The sequence below is a fragment of the Lissotriton helveticus genome, chromosome 2_1 (genome assembly GCF_964261635.1).
Source record: "Lissotriton helveticus chromosome 2_1, aLisHel1.1, whole genome shotgun sequence".
In the NCBI taxonomy this organism is placed as follows: Eukaryota; Metazoa; Chordata; class Amphibia; order Caudata; family Salamandridae; genus Lissotriton; species Lissotriton helveticus.
This window is the reverse complement of record NC_136059.1, coordinates 2,099,355,382-2,099,378,706: the sequence shown is the minus strand read 5'-3', so window position 1 is coordinate 2,099,378,706 and position 23,325 is coordinate 2,099,355,382. Positions and strand designations below refer to the sequence as shown.

At 39.6% G+C, this 23,325-nt stretch overlaps 1 long non-coding RNA gene across 1 annotated transcript in view; it reads right to left on the bottom strand.

Annotated features, from left to right (window-relative positions):
- Positions 1-3,381: 3,381 nt before the first annotated feature.
- The window catches only part of LOC144820019 (uncharacterized), a 44,412-nt gene continuing 24,468 nt past the window's right edge, over positions 3,382-23,325 (bottom strand). The window contains exon 2 of the long non-coding RNA XR_013607674.1: positions 3,382-3,629. This is a non-coding gene — a long non-coding RNA (uncharacterized LOC144820019). The remainder of the gene's footprint in view (positions 3,630-23,325) is intronic.

The window sequence follows — 23,325 nt, the reverse complement described above, 5'->3', positions numbered from 1 at the left end:
TTATAATAAACTATAGCATTAAGATTTTAAGCAGAACGGACAGCTTAGCAAAAGCAGCAATGCAAGCTTCTTGCGTGTGAGAACACAAAGGAGCCATTTTAGCTCTACTGCGCAAGTACAAACAGTTTCCCACCAAGACAACGAATACATCACGTCACATGGGTATGACCGACGCATGCGTAGTTTAAATTCCCGCTTAGCAGCGGCCATTTTAGGTTGCAAGCGTATTAGGATTAGAAAACACATAAGCAAGCTTCTCTCAGACACCCCGTTTTCGGGAAAAAAGGAAATTAGTATGACAAACATGGTGATTTCTTGTTACTACTGGTATTCGAGGTTCATGAGTACGAGCAAGTCGCTTTACGTGCGAATCCTTGCTCCATCAGTGTGATGGGCAACTCACATCTGTACTGATGTGGAATGCTGTTTTCTGTATGGCAGATATGTACACTTGTGTGTGGAGGAGTGCAATTTGACCTAAGGGTTGAGGGTGCCATTTGGCCTTTGTCATTGATTGTTGGAACTTTGCTATTCTTGCTTGTTGTCATACTTTGGTTGTCATACTGCTTTACAGGCTCATTGTGGTTATGTGAGTATGTCACAAAGACAAGGCATGCAGTACATCTTTGTATGACAGATTCCTGATTTCCATTAGCCACGTACTGTGGTGTTGTAGGCATAGCCCCCCTCATCATTGTATTCCATTGCCCTTTTTAGTGAAGTGTGCTGTTTGTGTTCATTTTTGGATGTGCATATTTTATCCTGCAGCATACACGGTCACTTTGTTGTGACATTGCATGTGTGTGTTGTATGCAAACTCACTAGATGCTTCCCCACTTGGTGTACAAAGGACTGCATCTCATGAACAGCAAGGGGGCACATTGCCTGGAAATGCGGGTGGATGTCAGATGTTCCCACTTGCCTAATCACCACACATGTCTATTTCATCTGCACATGGCCACTTCTCACTGATGGAAAAATGAGGATGGACTATGAATGTGACTGATCATGTGCCCGGGTAGGCGTGCCACCACTAATGTCAGCACACCTGCAACATTGTGCACGTGTGTCTGAGTTGTATACAGGAATGTGCATATAGGTGGACTTTACTGCTCATACACAACCTTGCACACAACTCAGACACATGTGCACAATGTTGCAGGGGTGCTGACATTGGTGGTGGCATGCCTACCTGTGCACATGATCAGTCACATACAAAGTGCATCCTCATTCATCAGCATCAGAGAGAGATGCGTCCATGTGCAGACGATTTGTATATGCGTGGTGATGAGGCAAGGGGGTCATTTTGCCACCCTGCCACATGTCAAGTTATTGTGCCACTTTGCCATTTGATGTAGCACTTATTTAGTGGTCTGATGTTGATCTTGGACTGTGTTGGGCTTCCTTTTCTGTGCACATTTCCAAGTCTGTGTGCCGGAAAAAATGTGTCTTGCGATGTATTGTTTGAGTTGGGTGATATGTGTCAATGCCACCATGGACTAGAGTATCCGGGACATGGTCCACAGTAATTGTGGGTATGCACTGCAATATGCAACATGAGTGTCATTAGGCCCATCCACCCCGTCCCCCCAGTCCCTGGTTGTTCCTCACCCTGTTGTTGTTGTGTCTGGTCACGCTCAGCAGTATCCTGCCCGTAACTCCAACCACTGTCTCCTCACTGATGACACGGGACACCTGCTCCTCCAAGTCATCCAGCTCCTCCTGTGGCACTGGACTCCCACCTCCAGTCTGCTTTGCTGCTTTCAGGTTGACTGCTAAATTCTCCTTGGTTTTGCACTTTGTATCATGCCAGCGCTTCTTGCAGCTGTCCACTGTCCTCCTCCTCTCTCCGACGGCATTCACCTTGGCCACAATGTCCTGCCATATTTCTTTTTTTCATGCCAATGTCACTGTGGAGGTGCCAAAAGGCTCTTGTTGGTATGCAGTAACCTCTGCAATCAGGACCTGGTTTTCCTGATGGCTAAACTTGGGATTCCTCTTCGTCTTCACATGTCTCAGGCTGGTCCTCCTAAGTATTTGTGGGGTTGTTTGTGGCCTCTGCACTGGTCCCAGCTTCATCCATGGCTCCTCTGCTATTTTCCTTTTGTTTTCCTGCTTGGCCGGCCTTTTGTAGGGCATTGTTGCCCTGAGCGTGAGAAATGCAGGCCTGGTGCCAATTAGCGATCGGATTCTGTAGCTAATTGGCTCATCGCCACTTTTTTGTGTGATATTTTTTTTCCGCCGTCCCGCTAAATCTATCGGCATCCATTTCCGCTGGAAAAGGATGCTATTGCCTGTTTGCGGGGTGTTTCTAATACGTCGCTGAAGTGGTGATAATATCTGCCCAATCGGCGGCGATAGAAAATCTCATGCTAAATGAGAGTTGCAATAAATATCGCAATTTGTTGATAATATCCCCCTATATGGGGCCATTTAGCATTGGATACATAAGATTAAAAGGTTATATTAGAACGGGGGATGGAGTAAGATTTAATCTGTAGGGGTTTCTCTAGGGATCAGGAACTCAGATGCTAGTCTTAAGTTTATGTTTGTTACTTTCAAACGTGTTGTTATAGATATGTTTGTATATGTGTAGTGATGTACCTCTAAAGTTGTTTTTGTCCCTTTTCTATTTATCAATATAATGTATAATGAAGCTCCCTTGTTGACAATAAAAATATTTATAAAAATGGCCTTCTTCTAATGGCCGTTGACCTGTATGGATGCAATAGATGTAGAAACACAGTGTAACTGAACGTTTGATGAGAACTGTAGGGTTGACACACATCACGTTGACATCTAGAACTACCCTTCATCAAGAGTCAACATATTACATGTGTTTATGTTACATGTTACACACAACTGAAGCATGGGTACACACAATTTTGCTCATCTGATGACTAACCTCAGCCCTGGTCATGACCTATACTATCTGAGGCAACCCACTATCATAACGCAGGCCGGGTCCATCCTACATGTAATGTGATGTGCGGTACCATGACACACATCTCAACATCTTGACCTTCTGAAGGGTAAACTACGTGTGCATGACTGTCCAGGCATATTTTCTGCCAGGCCCATTGCATTGATGCATATGGTCCATAGAGGCTAGTATCATGGTATACACAACATCTCAAGACTAAGGTCACAATGTAAGGTCTAGCATGTGTGGCACTGAGGGATACCTCTCTGGGAGCTGTTTAGACATGTGGACTACTTATTTGAGTATCATAGTAAGTCAACATAAGTTTGTTTGGTATATACCACCATTATAGGACACCCCTTTTGCCACATGAGGCACTATAACATGGATGAAAATTGTGATTCTCCTATTAACATGACCAGAGAATCTGTATTTCATTAAAGACACGGAGCCTAACATTATGCATACAACTTTTAATGCAGTCCAAGCATAGCCGCATATGTCACAAAGCAAAAGTTCCAACTTAGAATACATATGAATCAACAATAGCATGAATCACTAGGCAATCAGCCTCTTTTAAATGTGGTGACAATGAAAAAGGAAAAGTCCAAACAACTCCAATGAAACATCAAACTTGAAGAAGGATGACGGAAGAATACACCATCCACGATTGATCCACAGATGTGAAATCAAGAAGACAAGTTATCTGCAAGGCAAAGAAAGGTTGTTAATAAATCCCAATAAAAGTATTAAGGACAAGAATAATAAACAATCATCTAAATAACAATTCCTGAAAAGGAAAAGGATGTAAGTAATCCTGCAAAGGAAAAGATTGTTTGTTTGTAAGTAAAAAATTCAAATAAGCATATCATAACATATATTATATCATTTAATCAACCACCCAGGGAAAGGGTGGGAGGGATAATGTTAGCCTCCGTGTCTTTAATGAAATCCAGATTCTCTGGTCATGTTAATAGGAGAATCGCAATTTCATTACAAGACCGGAGGCTACCATTATGTATGTTGGTAGCCATGTAAAACAACATCAGACATGTGAGAAACAGGTTTGCAATAATGATGAGCAAAGGTTCTAGAATTAGACCAATCAGCAGCCTTTAGAATATCATCTAACTTACCACCTGACCAGAATGACTTACTGGCCATTGCGCATCTAATAGAATGTGGTTTAAAAATAATCAGATTGATTCCAGCAAGTTTCATGACTGTTTTAACCCATCTAGCAATAGAGGTAGAAGAAATTTCTTTATGGGGTTTAACAAAAGAGATGAGTAACTGAGATACATTCAAAGGACGAAGAGAGTTCATTCTCACATCATATTCTTTTATACATTGAACAACACAGAGTTTAGTGCAAGTGATCAAAACGAGGATAGAAAATAGAATCTGACATGGTTTTAGTTCTTCTATGTATTTCAAATTTGACTCCAAAAATATCGTAAGATCTAAAAGAAATATCTAGAGCTTTAACATCAGAGACTCTTCTGCATGAAATTAAGCAAAGAAGAGTAGCTAATTTGATAGAAAGATTCTTCCTGCTGAGAAGAGAATTAACTGACCAAGAACAAAAAAGGTCACGAATTAAATTAACATCCCAAAGAGATTGATATCTAGGTTGAGGAGGTCTTCTAAGTCTGATACTTTTAAGTATTCTACAAATAAAGGATTTTTACCTACCGTTTTATTGTGAATTAGAGAATGTCCTGCAGAAATAGCAGATCTAAAACAATTGAGAGATCTGTAACTTAAACCTCTATCGAATTGTTCTCCAAGAAAATTAACTATATCAACAATAGGTGCCTCCACGGGATCCAAGTCCCTTTCCAAGCACCAACGTGACCAGACTTTCCAAATGTTGTTGTACCGGTAATGTGTTCCAGGGGCCCATGACTCTCCAAGTAGAGTTGAAGCTGTTGACGAAAGTCTAGCTAGATCGTTAGATCTCCTGACACCTTCCAAGCAAGAAGGTTCAAATTCCCTGTCTGAACAAGAGGGTGGATTTGTCCGTCTGCGTCTGTAAGAAGATCTTTCAGAGGAGGAATTAGGAAGGGAAAATCATAGGTTAGTTCTAGAACTGTTGGGAATCATGCTTGGGATGGCCAAAACGGAGTTACTAGGACAATTGAGGATCGTTCTTGTCTCACTTTCTGAAGGAGTCTCTGGATCATTGCAAATGGAGGGAAGGCATAAGCGTTGATCCCTAACCAAGGTTGGAAAAAGGCATTCACTGCTATAGCACCAGGATCGGGCATTCAGCTGAAATAAGATATCAATTGGGTAGTCAATCTGCTCGCAAATAAATCTACCTGGAATGGGCCCCAGAAATGATTGAGGGAGTTGAAAACAGAAGTGTTGAGCTTCCAGTCTCTGTAATCCAAGATGAATCTTGAATTCCAATCTGCACAAAGATTGGATTTCCCAGGGAAGGTATTCTGCTCTGAGAGATATTTTGTGTTCTAGGCAGAAAAACCAAAGCTTCTTTGCTAGATTGGAGAGGTCTTCTGACTTGGTCCCTCCTAGACGGTTTATGTTCGCGACGGCAGACATGTTGTCCATTTTCAATATGACTGATCTTCCTTGAAGACAGCGTTTGAAGCTCATTAGAGCATAAAGCCCTGCTGTTATTTCTAGATAATTGATGTGGTGCAGGGATTCTTGTTGTGACCAAATTCCTCCAGTGTTCTGGTTCTGTAGACAAGCACCCCAGCCATGAAGGCTGGCATCCGATTCTAGAATAAAATCTGGTGCTGAACCAAAGATCGCTCTCCCGTTCCATGCATCTAGATTGTCTAACCACCATGTTAGTTCTAAGATGGCTTCTGGGTTTAAGGAAATTCGATCTCCGTACCAAAGACCTGATCTGAGAGCTCTTGCTTTTATTCTCTGAAGGGCTCGATAATTCAATGGTCCCGGAAAAATGGCCTGAATTGAAGAAGATAGAAGGCCTAAAAGTCTGGCTAGTTCTCTTAGGGAGAGATTTTCTTGTTTCAATACATGCCTTACCTACTTTCTGATTTTGGCAATCTTCTTGGGAGGCGAAAGGAGGAGACGTTCTGTTGTGTCTACTGTGAAACCCAGGAACTCCATCTTCTTTGAGGGAACTAGAATGGATTTTTCCCTGTTTACGATGAAACCCAGACTTTCTAAAAGGTCTATAACTGTCTTGAGATCTATGATGATCTGAGCATAGTCTTGAGAAAGAATCAGGATGTCGTCTAAGTAGATGATGAGACGAATAGCTTTTTCTCTTAGACATGAGTCAACTGTTCTCATTACCTTGGTGAAACACCAAGGGGCAGGGGAGAGGCCGAAGGGGAGAGCCTGAAATTGAAAGAGATGGTTTTTCCAAAGAAATTGAAGAAAGGGTTGGTGTTCCTTTGCCATGGGAACTGTAAAATAGGCGTCCTTCAAATCTAATTTGACCAGCCAGTCTCCTTCTAGTAAGAGGTCTCTCAGAAGATGGATGCCCTCCATCTTGAAATGTCGGTAGACAAGGAATTTGTTGAGTTCTCTGAGATTTATAACCGGTCTCAAACCCTTGTCTTTCTTTTCCACAAGGAAGAGAGTACTTATGAATGTCATAAATTCCATAGGAACCTCTAGAATTGCTCCTTTTTTAACATTGAGGAAATTTCTTCCTCTATGATTTTTTCTTGATCTAGAGTAATTAGTTCCGGATCAAGGTTAGGAGTTTGACAGACTACCTTCAATTGAAGGTCTGGTGCATTCTGCCCTCAAAAGATTGCGAGTTTCCCTTTCTAAAGGGTTCCTAATCCATTTAGATATGAATTTAGAAACGTGCTCATGTGGAGTCCACTCTGAGCTTCTAGGATGTTTAATGTTAAAAGGGGAGAACATTTCTTCCCCTAAAGGGTCCAAGATACTATCTTTAGAAGATGAAGGACCAGTGTCGTCATTCAAGAGAAAGGAATCAATATCTTGTTCGTCCTCATCTAGGTCAAGAATATATTCGTCAGGAAATTCTGAGTCATCAATATCACTTGGATCATTATCTAGAGCACTTTGGTGAATTGCGCCGCGAGGGACACCCATCAAATTTGTGCCACTAAGGACACCTTTCAGATTTGTGCCGTGAGGGACACCTGAGGCAAATGAGGTGCGAGGACCTCCTGTAAAATTTGAGGTGCTAGGACCTCCCGTGCTCTCTGGGGTATAATCAATATTATTACTTTTTTTATGCCTCTTACCCATTTTTTCGGTGAGGTCATTAATCTCTGCTATGTCCAGGTCATATAGGTCATCATTATCATGGATCAAGGCTCTCTTAGATGACATAACTTGGGAGAGAGTAGAGAACATACATGATCTCATCTCCTTGTGGATAAGTTTTTTGATGGCATCATTATTAAAATCAGATTCAACAGTAATACTGTGAATTGAATCAGAATCTGACTCAGACATATTTTGAATTGAAAAATAAATATATAAGAATGTCTGAAGCTTATTTAGAATTCTTAACCTTTCTCTATAAACTTTCTATATATGTACAGCTCTCCTTCTCCATACGTCTACAACAATCCCCTCAATATATATATATATATATATATATATATATATATATATATATATATATATATATATATATATATATATATATATATATTAAAAAGACCACCATAAACATACAAAAAAAGCTGTACATATAAATAAATAAATATATATATATATATATATATATATATATATATATATATATATATATATATACTACCTACTGGCGGTCGCCAGTAGGTATATATAGTTAGGATTTTTTCTCTATGGGATTTTTGAAAATTCTATGTCTAATAACTTTGGCGTTTGTGGACGGAATTGGCTGAAATTTTCAGGAAAATGGCACATTTTGTTTCTGAGCAGCCCCTGAAAATTTTGGGGGGGTTCGTCAAGGGGGGGCCGAGAAAAAAGGGGGGTCCCAAAACGCGTTTTTCCCATGTTAATTTCCATAGGGCGGTTGGCCTCACTTTTAGCCCGAACGGCTGAATGGATTTGCACGAAACTTGGCAAAATTGTAGGGACTGGTAGCCCGATGTGCCTTTTGTAGGTCTCAATATATGTGCTCCAGTGGATTTTGAGAAATTAACGTTTAAAAAAAGATATATATCTGTAACAGCGGACCGGGCAGCGTCCTAGGACGCGTACTTTTCGCGCAACGGAGCTTTGTGAAGCGAAGCTGATTGGTTCTCCGGAGTCTGTCAACATTCCAAACAGTCCGTAGCGGCCGCCATCTTGTCTCTCGGTAGGATCGAGAGACAAGAGGAGGCGAAAGCGAAGGGGCAAATGACCATAAGGGGGAATAGTAGATCCTCGCTGACCCCCTAGGTTTGATGTGGAGGTTTTAAAAGGGCCCCGCGGGGCAAAAAAAAATAAAATAATAATAATCGAACGGCTGAATGGATTTGCACGAAACTTGGCAAAATTGTAGGGACTGGTAGCCCGATGTGCCTTTTCTAGGTCTCAATATATGTGCTCCAGTGGATTTTGAGAAATTAACGTTCAAAAAAAGATATATATCTGTAACAGCGCTCCGCTTCGCGTACTTTTCGCGTTACGGAGGTTTGCGAAGCTGATTGGTTTTTCGGCGTCTGTAAACATTCCAAACAGTCCGTAGCGGCCGCCATCTTGTCTCTCGGTAGGATCGAGAGACAAGAGGAGGCCAAAGCGAAGGGGCAAATGACCATAAGGGGGCATAGTAGATCGTCCCTGACCCCCTAGGTTTGATGTGGAGGCTTTGAAGGGGTCTCGCAGGGCAAAAAAAAATATACCGTTTTTTTAGTTTTTTTGCGTGGAGTGCGCCCGGTCTCGAACCGGGAAGCGTTCTGGGGAGCGTACTTTCTTGAAAATTAGTGAAAAAAGTTAGAGTAAAATAATAATTGTGAGTGATCAGATGTAGGGTAGCTCTGAGAAGAGCTTTTGGGTTTATGGTACATTTAGGTACTTATAAGTAGGTACCAATGCACATTCTTAAATTCAGAGTGAAAACTCTGTTGCCCTCATCTGAGAAGTGAACTCCATCTCCTCTGTAGATATCTTGCATGTAGTAACGCAAGTTATTGTTGTACAGGGAGCCCATTCCATGGTCTCTCATGTAAGCTGAAACAGATTTGTTTACATGCTTCCTCGACTTCTCAATTTGTGGACAAAATTGGTTCGACCACCTCCATTTCTGTCTTTGGCATATATTTGAATATACCAAGGCAGTCTGAGGAAAAAGTGCCATCAATTGCTCAAAGGTGTCCTTTAAAAGCATTTCCAGACCTACACCAGTCAAAGTGCCCAAGTCATTACCTCCACAGTGCACAATTAACAGGTCAGGTTTTGGCAAATGCATAAAGGTTTTCACCAATGGTATCAATTGGTGACATTTTAATCCTCTGTGGCCAAACCACTTAATTTCCACATCTTGTAAATTGAGGTTAGGTAAATTCCTGTTTTCAGCGTACGTTTGAGCCCAATAGATGTAACTATGTCCAACAATCCAGACAGAAAACATGGTGAGAGAAGGTTCTGCTGCAGTCAGATGAAGTGTGGCAATGAAATGGCAGTTGAAAAAATGAGAGTGTAAAATGAAAAAAACTGAGGAGTTTCTGTGTTAATGAAGCAGTAAGAGTGATTGGTGGATTTTGATTGCTGAAAACAGAAAGTTAGTGTGCATGGATGAGTTCGTTGAAAGATGTATTTTGAGTGGCGAAGAAAAAATCATTAAATGAAAGAATGCTCTGGATATGCAGGTGCACTGAGAGTTCAGAGTTCAATTGCAACATTGTTGTGTGAGAGGTCTTGCAAGAGGTGGTTGCTATGCAGAAAAAGCAGAGAGGGGGCAGAGGGGGGAAGGGTTTTGCTTTGAAAAAAATTGAGGGAAGAGTTTTGATTGGGTGACATGAGAGATATGTGTGAGGAATTACAGCATTTCTGTGCTTTTGATAGCTGCAGACTCTGGAGTGCATACCTTTTGCTCTGCTGAAGACAAATTGGTGTGTTTCTGAGACTGTTTTGAAACTCAAAGTATTTGCTAAGGTGAGAAAAGATTTCTTTAATTTAGATAGAAAATAGTGTGCTTTAAGGAGAAAATTATGAAGAAAGTTGTGTTTTTCAAATGTTGCTTTGTCTCAAGTGTTTCACAAATAGATTTTGTTTCTTTGAGAAATTGTAATTGGAGAAAATGTGAAGTATTAGTACTGACAGGGCTTTTATGTGCATAGGAGCTGTGGAGTGTTTTCAAATTATGACTTGTAAATCGTTTTTGAGAAAAAGCAATGGTTTTAATATTGATGAGAAGGACATAATGGTGTCTGCTTCTTTATAAGGTAATTGAGAGTCTCTGATGTTATTTTTCCCATTTCAATGTAAGAAGTTTGTCTGTGGAGCAAATTGCTTGTAAATATGCTCCCACCTGTGCATGGCAAATTTAGATTTTGAATGTTTCCGTTACATAGGCATGTTAAAGGTGACTGAAACATGCTGCAAAGGCAATCAAAAAATGCTTTTATGTGTCTTAAGGACATTTTAAGTCATTTCCCCATGTGCAGTGTTTTCAAATTATGAGTTGAAAATCGTTTTTGAGGTAAAGGAATGTTTTCAAAATTTATGTGCGCCATATGACCCCAAATTTCTTTTTCAGGGGTGCAGCAGGGTGTTCTTGAGACACCCCTGCACCGTCGGAAAAATTCGTAATTTGCGATGAGGTAATTGCTAATCGCAAATTGCACCTTCATTCCTATGGGCCTCCTGCTGCATGGAAATGAATGTGTAATTTGTAATTAGCAAATAGGTCATCGCAAACTAGGAATGGTAAAGAATCGCTATTTATTCCTTAAAGTTCGCTATTTAGGAAATGCAAAAAACTTTGATGATACATATGGCGGTTTATCTCTAACAAGATAAGAAGCATAGGGATAGATTTATGATGACTGGCGCATCACCAGGGATGTGTTAGTCATTCTGTGCCGCTGTTCCGTCACCTATGGTGTGCTGCATTTACAATGCGGCGCATCATGGGGCAAAAACAGCACAGATGCGTGACGTATTTGTGCCGTAAACTTGGCGCATTGCTGGAGTTGTATCGCAAGTGTGATGAAGCTCCAGTAAGGTTGAGGGGTGCCCCTGTCGCAGGGTTTCTGTACTGACACAGAACTGTGGACAGAGGATTGGAACCTCGGCGAATTAGGGTGTCCCAAAACTCACCTTAGTAATCAAAACCCCTTAGCAAGCTAGGTACAGTGTCACATTGGATATAACAAACTCTCAATGTTTAGACAATCCAGAATATGAACTTATAGTACCTCAGGATACGTGGAACTCATGAACAGTCGGTCGTTATATATTTCTTAGAAACGAGAACATGGAGTTAAGAAGAACACGTGTATTTGAAATGTTTATTTACTAATGCCGTCTTCTCAGGCGTAGTATCTTAGATTATACAAGTACACATATTATCAGTAGCAAAATTACCAGCATAGTCAATAGTACATAAAAAGCGTATGGTGACAGTATGTTAACATGCTGTAAATGAATAAGAGTTAGCAACACTTATAAGCAGCCGCGGGCCGTGGAGGGAGTTACGGTGGGCAGGGAGGCGGGGAGGGGGAGGGGCAGGGTGGAGAGGGCTCCACCCTGCCCCTCCCCCTCCCTGCATCCCTGCCCCACCGTAACTCCCTCCACGGCCCGCGGCTGCTTATATCTCACCCTCCCTAATACACATAATATATTATTTGCTAAGAAGGTCTCTTTGTGTTGGTTTAGGGCGTGCCGATACTTTAGTGTCTTAGATTTGAAGGAATCACATCAGCATAGAAAATATAATCCATATGCCGTGCTTAATATCGCCAACGGCATTGTGCCATAATATTCTAGCATGCGATTGCGGAACAGTGTCAGCAGCTGCAGGGCGGGAGCTTGCACAGGAGGGACATCCATATTTAAAAATTTAAAAAAAGCACAAGAGCGTCCGCTGGTAATGCAAGTAAAAATGGGAATCCACGAAGCAGAGTGGAAAAAATAGAATGTAAGAAAGCAGGGATGACTCCAAAGATTTTCTCAAATGAAGTCACGAGACCACTGGTAACAATTTTAAAAAAGTGCGCCAGGCCCTTTGTGGAGGACGCGTTAGAGATAGTCCGAACCATCTTGCTGAAATGGAAAGGCGAATCTGTATTTAAAAGGGTCTGCACCTCTGTACAGGTGTTCGCTGTGTGAAGCACGAAAGTTTCACGGGCCGAACTCAAGGCCACCTCTCTCTGAGACAAAATAGCTCTTATTCTTGCCATGCCGTTGAAATGTGCTGCCAAGGTTGGTATTTGTGGCCAGATTGAAAACTCCCTATGTTCATGTGTGGGAGGAAATAGAACATTTCTGCAGCAAATAACCCGTTCATTTACTGTTACGATAAAATGAATACTTTTAATTAACCCAGAACAATCTTCATTATTGAGCATCAAATAACTACCATTTTCCAAGAACTTGAACGTGGGGATGATAGCAGGAACTGGTGTGCCTTGCAACACGCAAGCCATATTTGGTCGGTGTTTGTTGCATGAACCGTGTAACTGTATGTGCCTACACATTAGTGAATGATCTGGCGTCTCAGTGCATTCCTCTCCATTCAGATAAAGTTCTTGATCATCTTTGAAAATCTGTATGTGTATGGAAGCGACCAGACTTCATGAAGAAAACCACTACCTAAAGGTTAATAACGACCTATTGGTATATATTTCATACAATTTGAAAACTTATATAAAGCAAAAGGCAGCGTTATTAAACCGTGGATAAGGCACGTTGCCAAAGCAGTCAACCTTTTGGATTTATACTGGAAATGTTAAAGGAAGAATTACGGAGTAGGGCCTGTAAATCTTTAATAGACAACGAGTAAAATTACTCCAACCATCATATTCCTCTAACTCCGGGATAGTAGGGGTGTTTAATTTTTTAGAAGTAGCCAATCCAAAGCATTTGGTCTGGGAAATTGTTTCATTCACAAACAACATATGTTTTGGGATGAGACATGCACGGTGGAAAGCCTCAGTGCCTTGTACCTGCCAGGTTCGTGAACCCCAAACTGATGTAGATCCTGGATATTTTTACTCTGTATTACGTTAGCATGGTCTCATTACTGGTTTAAACGCCATTTTTCCTTTTTTGTAACTTCTGCACACGACACTTAGTTGTTGCTTTAGCTTTCAGCCTACCTGCGTCAAGATCTATGCCTGCTTCAAGCAGGCGCAGGGTTTTGATGTAGCTTTGTCCTATCTGATTGTAAATGCGGCACACCGTGGGTGGCAGAGCAGCGGTGCACGTTAACTGGTGCATCCCTGGGGATGTGCTAGTTAATATAAATCTGCCCCTTTACATTTAATTATGTGCAGGGGACACAGAGTAGGTGAGGTTTATCCAAGGTTAAGAAGAGATGAGTCCTGTTCAGTGAAAAATTGGAGATAGGCTTCAGTATATTATATACTTAAGTAGTGTGTTAAGTTTTTGATGACTGTTATTAATTTACTGTTGGGTAATAGTGGTTAATAACATTTTTTATTATATTTTACCACAGATTCAACTGCAGATTATTTCAAGATTTTAGGATGCCTAGCAAAGAAAGAGAAAGAAAGGCTGCAAAACATCAAAGACAGCAGGACCATGGAATAATGCAGCAGTCCTCTAACAAAAAGATTTGTCAAGTCACCAAGAAAGCACCGGGTAAGAGTCGAAAAACAGTCATAAGAAATATGTGTAGTAAAAAAAATATTACTACAGAAAATGTTTCAGTCCAGAAAAGGAGAAAGAATTCAAATGGTAAGGAAAGGCCAATGAGAAATGTTACTGCTAGAGTAAGAGATAACTCTATGCATGAAAGTAGAAGGAAACAACAGTTTAGGGATATTCGTAAACGAATGTTCCGCAACAGGATAATTGGGAATTTGTTAAAAAATATTAAGAAAGGTCAGCAGAAAGTGGTTTTTTATAAGAGAAAAAAAATAGTTGAGAAAGTTATTGATCAGGCATTTGAAATTAAACGTAAGTTATTTATTTTGACAATCAATAGAATTAGGAAGCTAAACAAGGTAATTTATGATTTCAAAAGAAATAGTAGATGGAAGAGAATAGTTAATCGTAGTAATTTTTGTGAAGTTTTTTCTGGAGAATGGATGCATAGTTCAAGCTCTGAGGCATTTTTTAATGAGGAGAGTTATTTCCAGGATAATGATTTGGTGCATGCAGTTGACACCAGTGGTCGAGCTTATGAAGTGAAAGATGGTTGTCCAGTTGAAAAAGAAAAACTTGTGAGAACAGAGATAGAAGAGGTGTTAGGTAATGAGGTTTTAGGGAGACGTCCTAAGGGTCCTGTGTACACCTGGAAGTGTAGTAGTATTTGCAGTGTACGACAGGATTCCATCAATTTGCTTTGTGATTTTATACGGTCATTTAGTAAGAAAAGTTTGAAGCAGAAAATGAAGTTGTTGCAAGAATTAGATCCTTGCAGAGTGAGAGAAGTGATAGGTTTGCATGGTCATTCACTGGCTTGTCTTTCCAGGAGAGTATGCCAGAGTGTTTTTCATCATTTCAGGATGCTAGCAGTGCATCATAATAAAGTGAGGAAATTAGTTAGAATGTTGTATTATGCTAAGAGTCCAGCAATTATGCTTAAACAATTATGCGCTGCTCTTTTGCATGGTTCTGAAATAGATGTGAAGAATATATGTGAAGAAATTGAGTTTTGTTACTTTGGAAGTAAAGAGGAGAATGTTGAAATTGACCAAGAAGAAGAGAGTAATGTGGAAGATAGTGTACAGGTTTCTAGTACAGATAATTTCCAGAGGGAAATTGCGACGTTTGAGGTGAAATCAAGTGAGAGGCCAAATTTCACTTGTGTGTGTTGTCGACACACTTATTATAAGAATCAGACTAAGTTAGTGGATTTATATGGAAAAAGTGAAAGGGAAAATAATAGTGAATGGAAGGATTTTACAACATACTTGATGGTAGAAAATTGTTTTGATTTGGGATTGGATCAACGTGTGTGTACTTATTGTTGTAACAAATTAAATCAAAACCAGATGCCTGCTAGAGCAGTTCATAATAATCTGGAATTGGTTGAGATTCCTTCTGAATTGAAGGATTTAAATACTTATGAATCTATTTTGATTCAAAGTATCCATCCCTTTCAGGCTATTGTAAGAATGGAGCCAAAGACAGGGAAATTGCCTCCATCAGATTTACAGAGAGGATTAAAGGGAAGAGTTGTTTATTTGCCTCTAGATTTGAAGAAAAACATTAACACAATTGGAGTAGAAAAAGTGGAAGAGGAACCTCTTGTTATCTTAGTTAATGGGGTTCCGACAAAGAATAAGAAAATATGGCAAGATTTAGTAGATGTTAGGAAAGTCAAAAGGGCAACATTGTATTTGAAAAAATATAATAAATACTATAAAAATGTATATGTTGCAGAAGAGGAAGTAAGTGAGGAAGAGGATAGCGATTTGTGTGCTGGTCAAATTGAGAAAGTAGAACCCTGTACTAGTGAAGAAATATATGAACATTATAGTGTTCATCCTTTGCATTCCAAGGAAGTCATGGGGAATGCTATTGAGTTGTTTCAAATGAAACAAGCGAAAGGGAGTCCCATTAGTGTTTGGGAGGAAAGTTTGGAAGCTCGGTGTTTCCCACAGCTTTTTCCAACAGGTCAGGGAGGAAGATATGATGAGCGACCTCATCAAATTCCTGCTTCTGAATACCGGACTTTGCGATTGTATGCAGGAGATCCTAGGTTTCGACAATGCATTCCTCATTTGTTTCATCTCCTGTTTGAAAGCGATCTGTCTGGACTGTCATATGCAGTGAACCACATCTTGAAAAGTGGTATACACATGCAAAACATCTCGGCAAGTGACTTTATGGATAAAGTCAATGTCCAAGACAGTATTTTGGATTCTCACCTGATTAATCTCATGGCGTGTCAGCGTGGTACTAATGAGTACTGGTACCGTCGTCATGGTGATTTAAAATGTATGCTGAGGAACTTAGGAACTCCCACATGGTTCCTCACTTTGAGCTGTGCTGAGTATGGCTGGGAAGACTTACTTGAATTTCTACGAGAGGCAAATGCTAACGTAGAAAACATCGAATTCAAGACACCCGGAGAACTGTGCTCTTTGGATCCAGTCAATGTATGTAGGTACTTCAATCATAGATTTGAAGGTATGATGTCTTTCATCATGAATAAGAAGAATCCACCTCTTGGAGAGGTGTTGGATTTCTTCTGGAGGAAGGAGTACCAAGCAAGAGGTGCTCCTCATATACATATGTTGCTGTGGATCAAGGATGCACCTAAATTTGGAACGGATGCAGACGACTCAGTGATGAGTTTCATAGAACAGTATTCTACGTGTGCTGTTCCAAACGCAAAGGAGAAAAAAAGCCTAAGAGAAAAAGTTCTACGTTTCTAAAGCCATCGATGTGGAAAGTACTGTCGTCGTAAATTCCGGAACAAAGACAAGTTCTACACCAAATGTCGTTTCGGCTTTCCACGATCGGTGATTTCTAAAGGAAGAGTGAACAGTTTGATGTCTTCGCTGCGACATAATGTGATGAAGAAATCACCTAAAAACACATACAATTTGAAGAGGAACGAAGAGTCTAAGTACATCAACGACTACAACCCGGTGATTTTGTCCATGTGGAATGCTAACATGGATATACAGTTTGTGGCTGATAACTGTATGGCTGTGGCTCGGTATGTGACATCTTACATCACCAAAAAAGAGAAGACAGAATTGAAGGATATGTGGGAGGACATTTCCCATGAAAAGAGCCTCAGCAAGAAGTTGTACAGTTTCAGTCTGAAGATGTTGTCGCATCGAGAAATCGGAGCTTACGAATGTTCTGACCGGTTGTCTTCAGCAAGTCTCTATGCCAAGTCCAGGAGTATCGTTTGGGCGAGTGTTGGTCTTGCTGCAACGCGTAATTGAGTTCTGAAACCTGTGCGGGAAATTGAGTATTTGGCGGAAAAGGAGCCAAACAGTACCGACATTTTGAAGAGCAACATGTTGGATACATATTATCCAAATCGAAGCAGTCACCTCGAGAATGTTTGTCTGTATGAGGTTCTGCAAAATTACATATTCAAGAGGAACATCAAAGAAGATACTGAGAAAGGAGTGTATGCTGTAATAGGAAGTGAGGGATGTCTGGTCAAGCAAAGAAAATGCCACTTGATAAACCATCGAAAATTGAGTGGCGAATCTCCTGAAAAAAAGGAGTTTTTCTATTTAGCACTTTTGCAACTTTTTAAGCCTTGGCGTGCAGAAGAGGAACTGCTTGGAGATTTCCTTTGTTACGAAGACTCATTCAATGCTGCCAAGGAGACCATAGAATGTCCTGCTTTTCCCAAATATGTAGAAATGTTGAATGTGGAAATTGAGCAGGAAGCAACGATTGCAGCCGAGATTGCCAGAGACAGTTCTCAGGACAGTCAGAGTTCTGCTTCATTGAGTCAGGATCCACTAGGAGGACCTCTTATCGAAAATGAAGCTGCCACTGCTATGAATGAAGTGGAAAGAGCCATGGCACATGCTCAGGAGGATGTGGTTAACTTAGAAGAGTTGGAAAGACAACTCAACGTTGAGCAGAGGAAAATGTATGACGAACTTACCATGCAAATTGATCATGGATTAAGTCATGACAAGAAAGAGTGCTCATGTACGTCGTTGAAGCCTGTCCGACTGTACGTGAGTGGAGAAGCGGGAACTGGAAAAAGTTTCCTTATTAAAGCAATTTCATGTTATTTGCAGGAAAGGACAGAGTCATCGCTGTCTTGTGTTGTCACCGCTCCAACTGGACTGGCTGCACATAACATTAAAGGGATTACTTTACATCGTTTACTGATGCTGCCAGTGGAGCATGACAACAAAGTAGAATATCACAAGCTATCTGGAGATGCTTGTTTTGAAGTTTCAAGAGTCTTGAGGAAAATGAAACTTCTTATCATTGACGAAGTAAGCATGGTTTCCAATGTCATGCTTGCCTTTGTGCATTTGAGAATGCAAGAAGTTCTCAAAACAGAGTATGATGTGTTATTTGGTGGCAAACACATCATTGTTTTCGGAGATCTTCTGCAGCTGACACCAGTGAAAGGGCAACCTGTGTTCAAAATGCTCACGCATGAAGATACCAGGAAGTGCTTAGGGAGTATTGGCAACGTCAATATATGGTTAAACTTCAATTATGCTGAACTGCATGAAAATATGCGTCAGGCAAAGGATGAAGTTTACAAGACTATTCTACAAGATGTTAGAATTGGAAAAGTGACCGAGCATGGGAAAGAAGCTTTACATGCACGATTACTGACAAATTTATATCCAGACGAAGATGTTGTGCCTGAGAATATTTTTCAGAAAGTTACTGAGAAAAAATCTGGAATATGTTTGATGCCAACTCTTGCAGAATGTGCCAAATTCAACAACAAAATGTTGCATTTAGAAAAGCAAGAGATTGTGAAATTGGAAGCTATTGACAGAGTAGAGCATATGGGATCAACAATTATTTTGTCTGAGAATCTGAAAACAAAATTGGATTCATTAGAGAAGAGTATATCTAAAACTGCGGGTTTTGAAAAGACTCTGAATGTGTGCTTGAACTGCCGTATAATTTTAAGAAGGAATTTACATGTTGAAAGAGGTCTGGTAAATGGATCAATGGGTAATGTTGTTGATTTTGTGAAATACAGAAATAGAGATGGAATTGAATTTTTAAAAATTAAATTTGATGGCATTGAGGAAGTACAGCTAATTGCTCGTTGTTCTGCTAGATTTTTGCTTGTAAAAGACTTATATGTTCGTCGTAAGCAGTTTCCTGTTTGCTTGGCATATGCGGTGACAATCCATAAATCGCAAGGTTTAAGTGTAGACTGTGCATTGGTGAATATTGGCAGTTCTGTGTTCAAGGAGGGTATGGCATATGTGGCATTGTCACAAGTTAGGACTTTATCGGGATTGTACTTGATTGAGTGTGATGTCACAAACATTTGTGCGGATCTAGATTGTGTTAAGGAATACAATAGGTTGAGAAGAGAGTATGCGCCACATTTGCCTCAGTATCCTTTGTTTGAGAAACGTGTGGTAGGCCGGAAACGAAGAAATGTGACCAATACTGGGGAGGTTGTAGCAAAAAGACGAAAAGTCGATGAACCTGAAATTATAAGCAGAAACAAAAAGGATTCTGTTGAAGATGTTGTTGGTTTTCAATTTGAAAACAGTTCTGGTGTCAACTGCTATGCTAATGTAGTGGTTAATGTTTTGTTTTCTCTACAAAATGTAAAAGAAGAGATTGTGGTCAATTCTGATCAAAGATTTTGCAGTTTGTTAAATTCTGTGTTAGAGAAATGTAGCACTGATAGAACAAACATAGAAAGTGTGTCTGAAATTCGAAATCTGTTAGACAGATGTTCAGGCCAAACACAATTCTCTCAAAATAGTCAGCAAGATTGTCAGGAGTTTTTAATGTATATGCTTGATGTATTGTATGCTGAAGGTGTAGATGTAGATCATCTGTTTGGGCTTTCTTATCAATGGCAGCATGACTGCGAGAACTGTAGGGTATGAAGTAGTACTAGTGTAGACTCAGAAAGATTTATATATTTAACTTTGCCAGACAGTAAATCAGTCTCTTTTAATAAGCTAGTAAAAGCAGCTGATCACAATATGGAGTGTAGACAATGTAAATCTGAAATGATGTCCACATTATTTATACGAACATATGGCCAGTATGTCATTTTAATGTTCCAACGATGTAGGCCTGATGGAACAAAATTGACAACTTTAATTAAAAATTTTGTGGCTTCACAGTTGTCAATATCAGGAAGGACTTTTGTAACTGTAGCAATTATATATCATGATGGTTCTTCAATAACATCAGGACATTATACAGCTTATTTAAAGTGTAGAAATGGCTGGTCATTCTGCAATGATTCTGTTTTAATTTTTTTAAAAAAATTGCCATATGACCATAAAAACTCTTACCTGGTGTTTTTAAAACCAAAATTTTAGGGAAAGAATCTCGGGATGTGCTCTGAGGAATTTCAAGAAGTTCTCATGGCTCCTACACTATTTGGCCTTGAAGATAAGTGTAGTACAGAGACATAACTTTTTACCATAACACTGGACGTTATTGAGAAATACGTGCACTTTGAATGAGTTCAGAAAAACTATTTCTTTTTATAAGCTAATTGAAGCAGCGAATCAAAACATGGAGTAGAGGGAATGTAAGTCTGCAATGCTGTCTACTGTTTTACATTGCTTTGTGATTAAAAGTGATGTAGAGAATTAAATAATTGTACTAGTCATAAAGGTAGTGTAAGTCTGCTTCATAGTAAGCAGTATCAGTGTGATAGGAAATGTAGAACATGATTGAGCAAGAAGGGGAAGATATTACTAGTCCAGGATTGTGTAAATGATCTTCAACATTTTAATTCTGAAAGTTGCGGAAATGCGAAAAGACGGGATTGGCTAACAAGAAATCCAAGAGTTATACATGGCTCTGACAAGATTTGGCCTTGTGGAATCTTGTGGTAGAGAGCAAGAAGTCATTTATTGTATGTAACATGTTTTTGAAAACGATGGAGGTTTTCTTTCAGAAAGTGGCGGGTTGAAAGTAATAACAGCACAACAGAGTGTAAGCTGTTCATAGGACATCCTTGGCCGTCATGGAAAGTAAGTTAACTTTAAGGAGTTCTGAATTCTGATTTGTAATGTTGTATGGGTTTTTTAAACACAATCATTTTGATTGTGTTTTTTTTTCCCCGCTGTTATATGATGAATACCTTCAAGTCACTGTTTTAGTGAAATTTGATACATTCTGAGAACAGCAAAAATAAACCATTTAACATGTATAATTAATTCTGTTCTGTTTGCATTTATGATGTACATGTAGAACTGTGTAGGAGGCATGGAGAAGGTGAGGCTTCTGTAAGTGTCAAAGTTGTTGCATACAGTGCTCATATTCTACGTAGTCTTTTATATTTCATTACTTTCACTGTTTCTGACTGATCTAAAAAATTTTTTTTAAAAAGAACAGTAAGTATAAGGGAAGGAAACAGACAGTTATGTTAAAAGAAACACAGCTATAGGGAATAAACTAGGGATACTGTTACCCGCAATCCTCTGCTGATGATGTCACTGAGCATGTCATGAATGATGTAATATGTGACATCATCAGCAGTGGATTACGGGTAATAGTATCTCTAGTTTACTCCCCTATAGCTGTCTTTCTTTTAACATAACTGTCTGTTTCCTTCCCTTATACTTACTGTTCTTTTTTTAAAAAAAATATTTTTGGTTCGCTTCCGGTTCGCGTACCGGGGAGCGAACTGGGAAGCGAACTAAGAGAAATAGAGGTTGGCACAGTTGCAAATATTGTACCAATTTTTTAATAACGGGGAGGTAGTTCTGAATAGAACTTTTTTTAAAATTGTTTTTGTTGTTTTATATTTTTTTTATTATTTTTCTGAACATTATTTTACTTTTTTTGAATTTTTCTGAACAGTTTTATATTTTTTTTGTTTTTTTTTCGGAGGGGGCAACGAAAACGATTCATTGTAAAGGGCTCAACAGGAGCAAGAAAACAAAAAAAAAGAATTTATTGTTTGGGGAGTTTCGGACAAACATGAGCATGATTGTCAATAGCTCTGTTGATCAGAGTGATGCTACTTTCTCCGTAGCAAATGAATCCACTGCAATGTACGCAGACTTGTTTTACTTCACGAAATCTCGTTTGTATATTTGGCACCATCTCCCTGCCCTCTGGCCCCGTTACTTCCGGTACAACAGATCTTCTGGCCATAATAGGGAGATTATCTAGGTCGTTTTGTTCCTCTTCTTCCTCTTCTTGCTGAATTATAACTTTAGCAGGTGGTCCACTCTTCCTTGGATGTGGTGGAGGTGGTGGGGAAGCACCAGCTGAAGCTAGTAAAGAAGCCATTGCTCACTGGTAACAAAGGGTCTTTCTCTCACAATGATGAAAGTCAGAGTGAGGAAAGAAGGAGGGATTTTCACCATTTGGGAAAAAAAATAGTTCTCAACCAATGAAAAGTGTTCATTTTAGATCATATGACCTAGTCTTACATCATTAGGAAACCGAAAGTGAAATGAACCAATGAAAAGTGTTATTACCAAGTCACATGACCTGCTGTGTTTACGTTACACGCTTTGCAGGGCCTCCCGGTTTGCTTCCAGAAACCTGTGCTTTGCGACTCGATAAGCGTACGAGTTCGCTAACGTAGCACGTCATATGACGTATCACGCGACAACGCGAAACGTCATGCGGACGGGAGGCGTCACGATGTTGTTTTCTAACGCGGCAGTTGCGGTAAAGAAACGTTTACCGGCTCGCGGTCTATTTCGCGGCATCAAGGTCAGCTAACGGGAAGCTTCCCGATTCGCGAAGCGGGAACGAAGAAAAAAAATATTTAAAAAAAAAGTTATTAATAAACATATAAAATATATTTTTGGATTTAAAGAAGAATACATTTTACAGCTACAGATATTAGCTGTTAAAAAACCAATGAAATTCACTGAAAAAAACATAGGTTATAGACCATATATAGTTAGGAATTAGCATTTACAAAACCTTGAAAATTCACTGAAAAAACCATAGGTTATAGACCATATATAGTTAGGAATTAGCATTTAAAAAACCTTATTTTACTCACACAAAATCATTGAAATTCCATATATAGTTAGTTGCACTAACTATATATCGCGCACCCGCAATCCACTGCTGATGATGTCACATATTACATCATTCATGACATGGTCAGTGACATCACTGATGACATCACTGATGACATCTCAAATGACATCACTGATGACATCTCACTTGACATCAATGATCACATCACTGATGATATCATTCATGTGATAATACAATGCATCTCCTCACACTCTAATATAACCTCCGTTACACCCAGTGTTAAATAGAGAGTATCATTTTTGAAACCATTGACACACCAATACTAGTTACTACATAAGCACTCACTGATTCCTATGTCTACACACACATTCACTCATACAATCATTCATACATACAATCACTCATCTTTACAACACTATCATATGCACTCATACACCTATACAGACACTCACACTCTGCCACTCATCCATGGAGTTACTCACACACCTAGTCAGTCCTGAAAAGAATCAATCACACTTCCATTTTCTCATCTATACAGTTAAACACAGAACACCTTACATTTTTGAAACATATACTAACACATAGTTACTCTCTTATAGAATCACTGATACAAGTACACATTGATCTGCACAGAGTCACACACCTCCCAGCCAGCCATACACACACTCAGTCTCCCATACAAATACTTGTGCAAC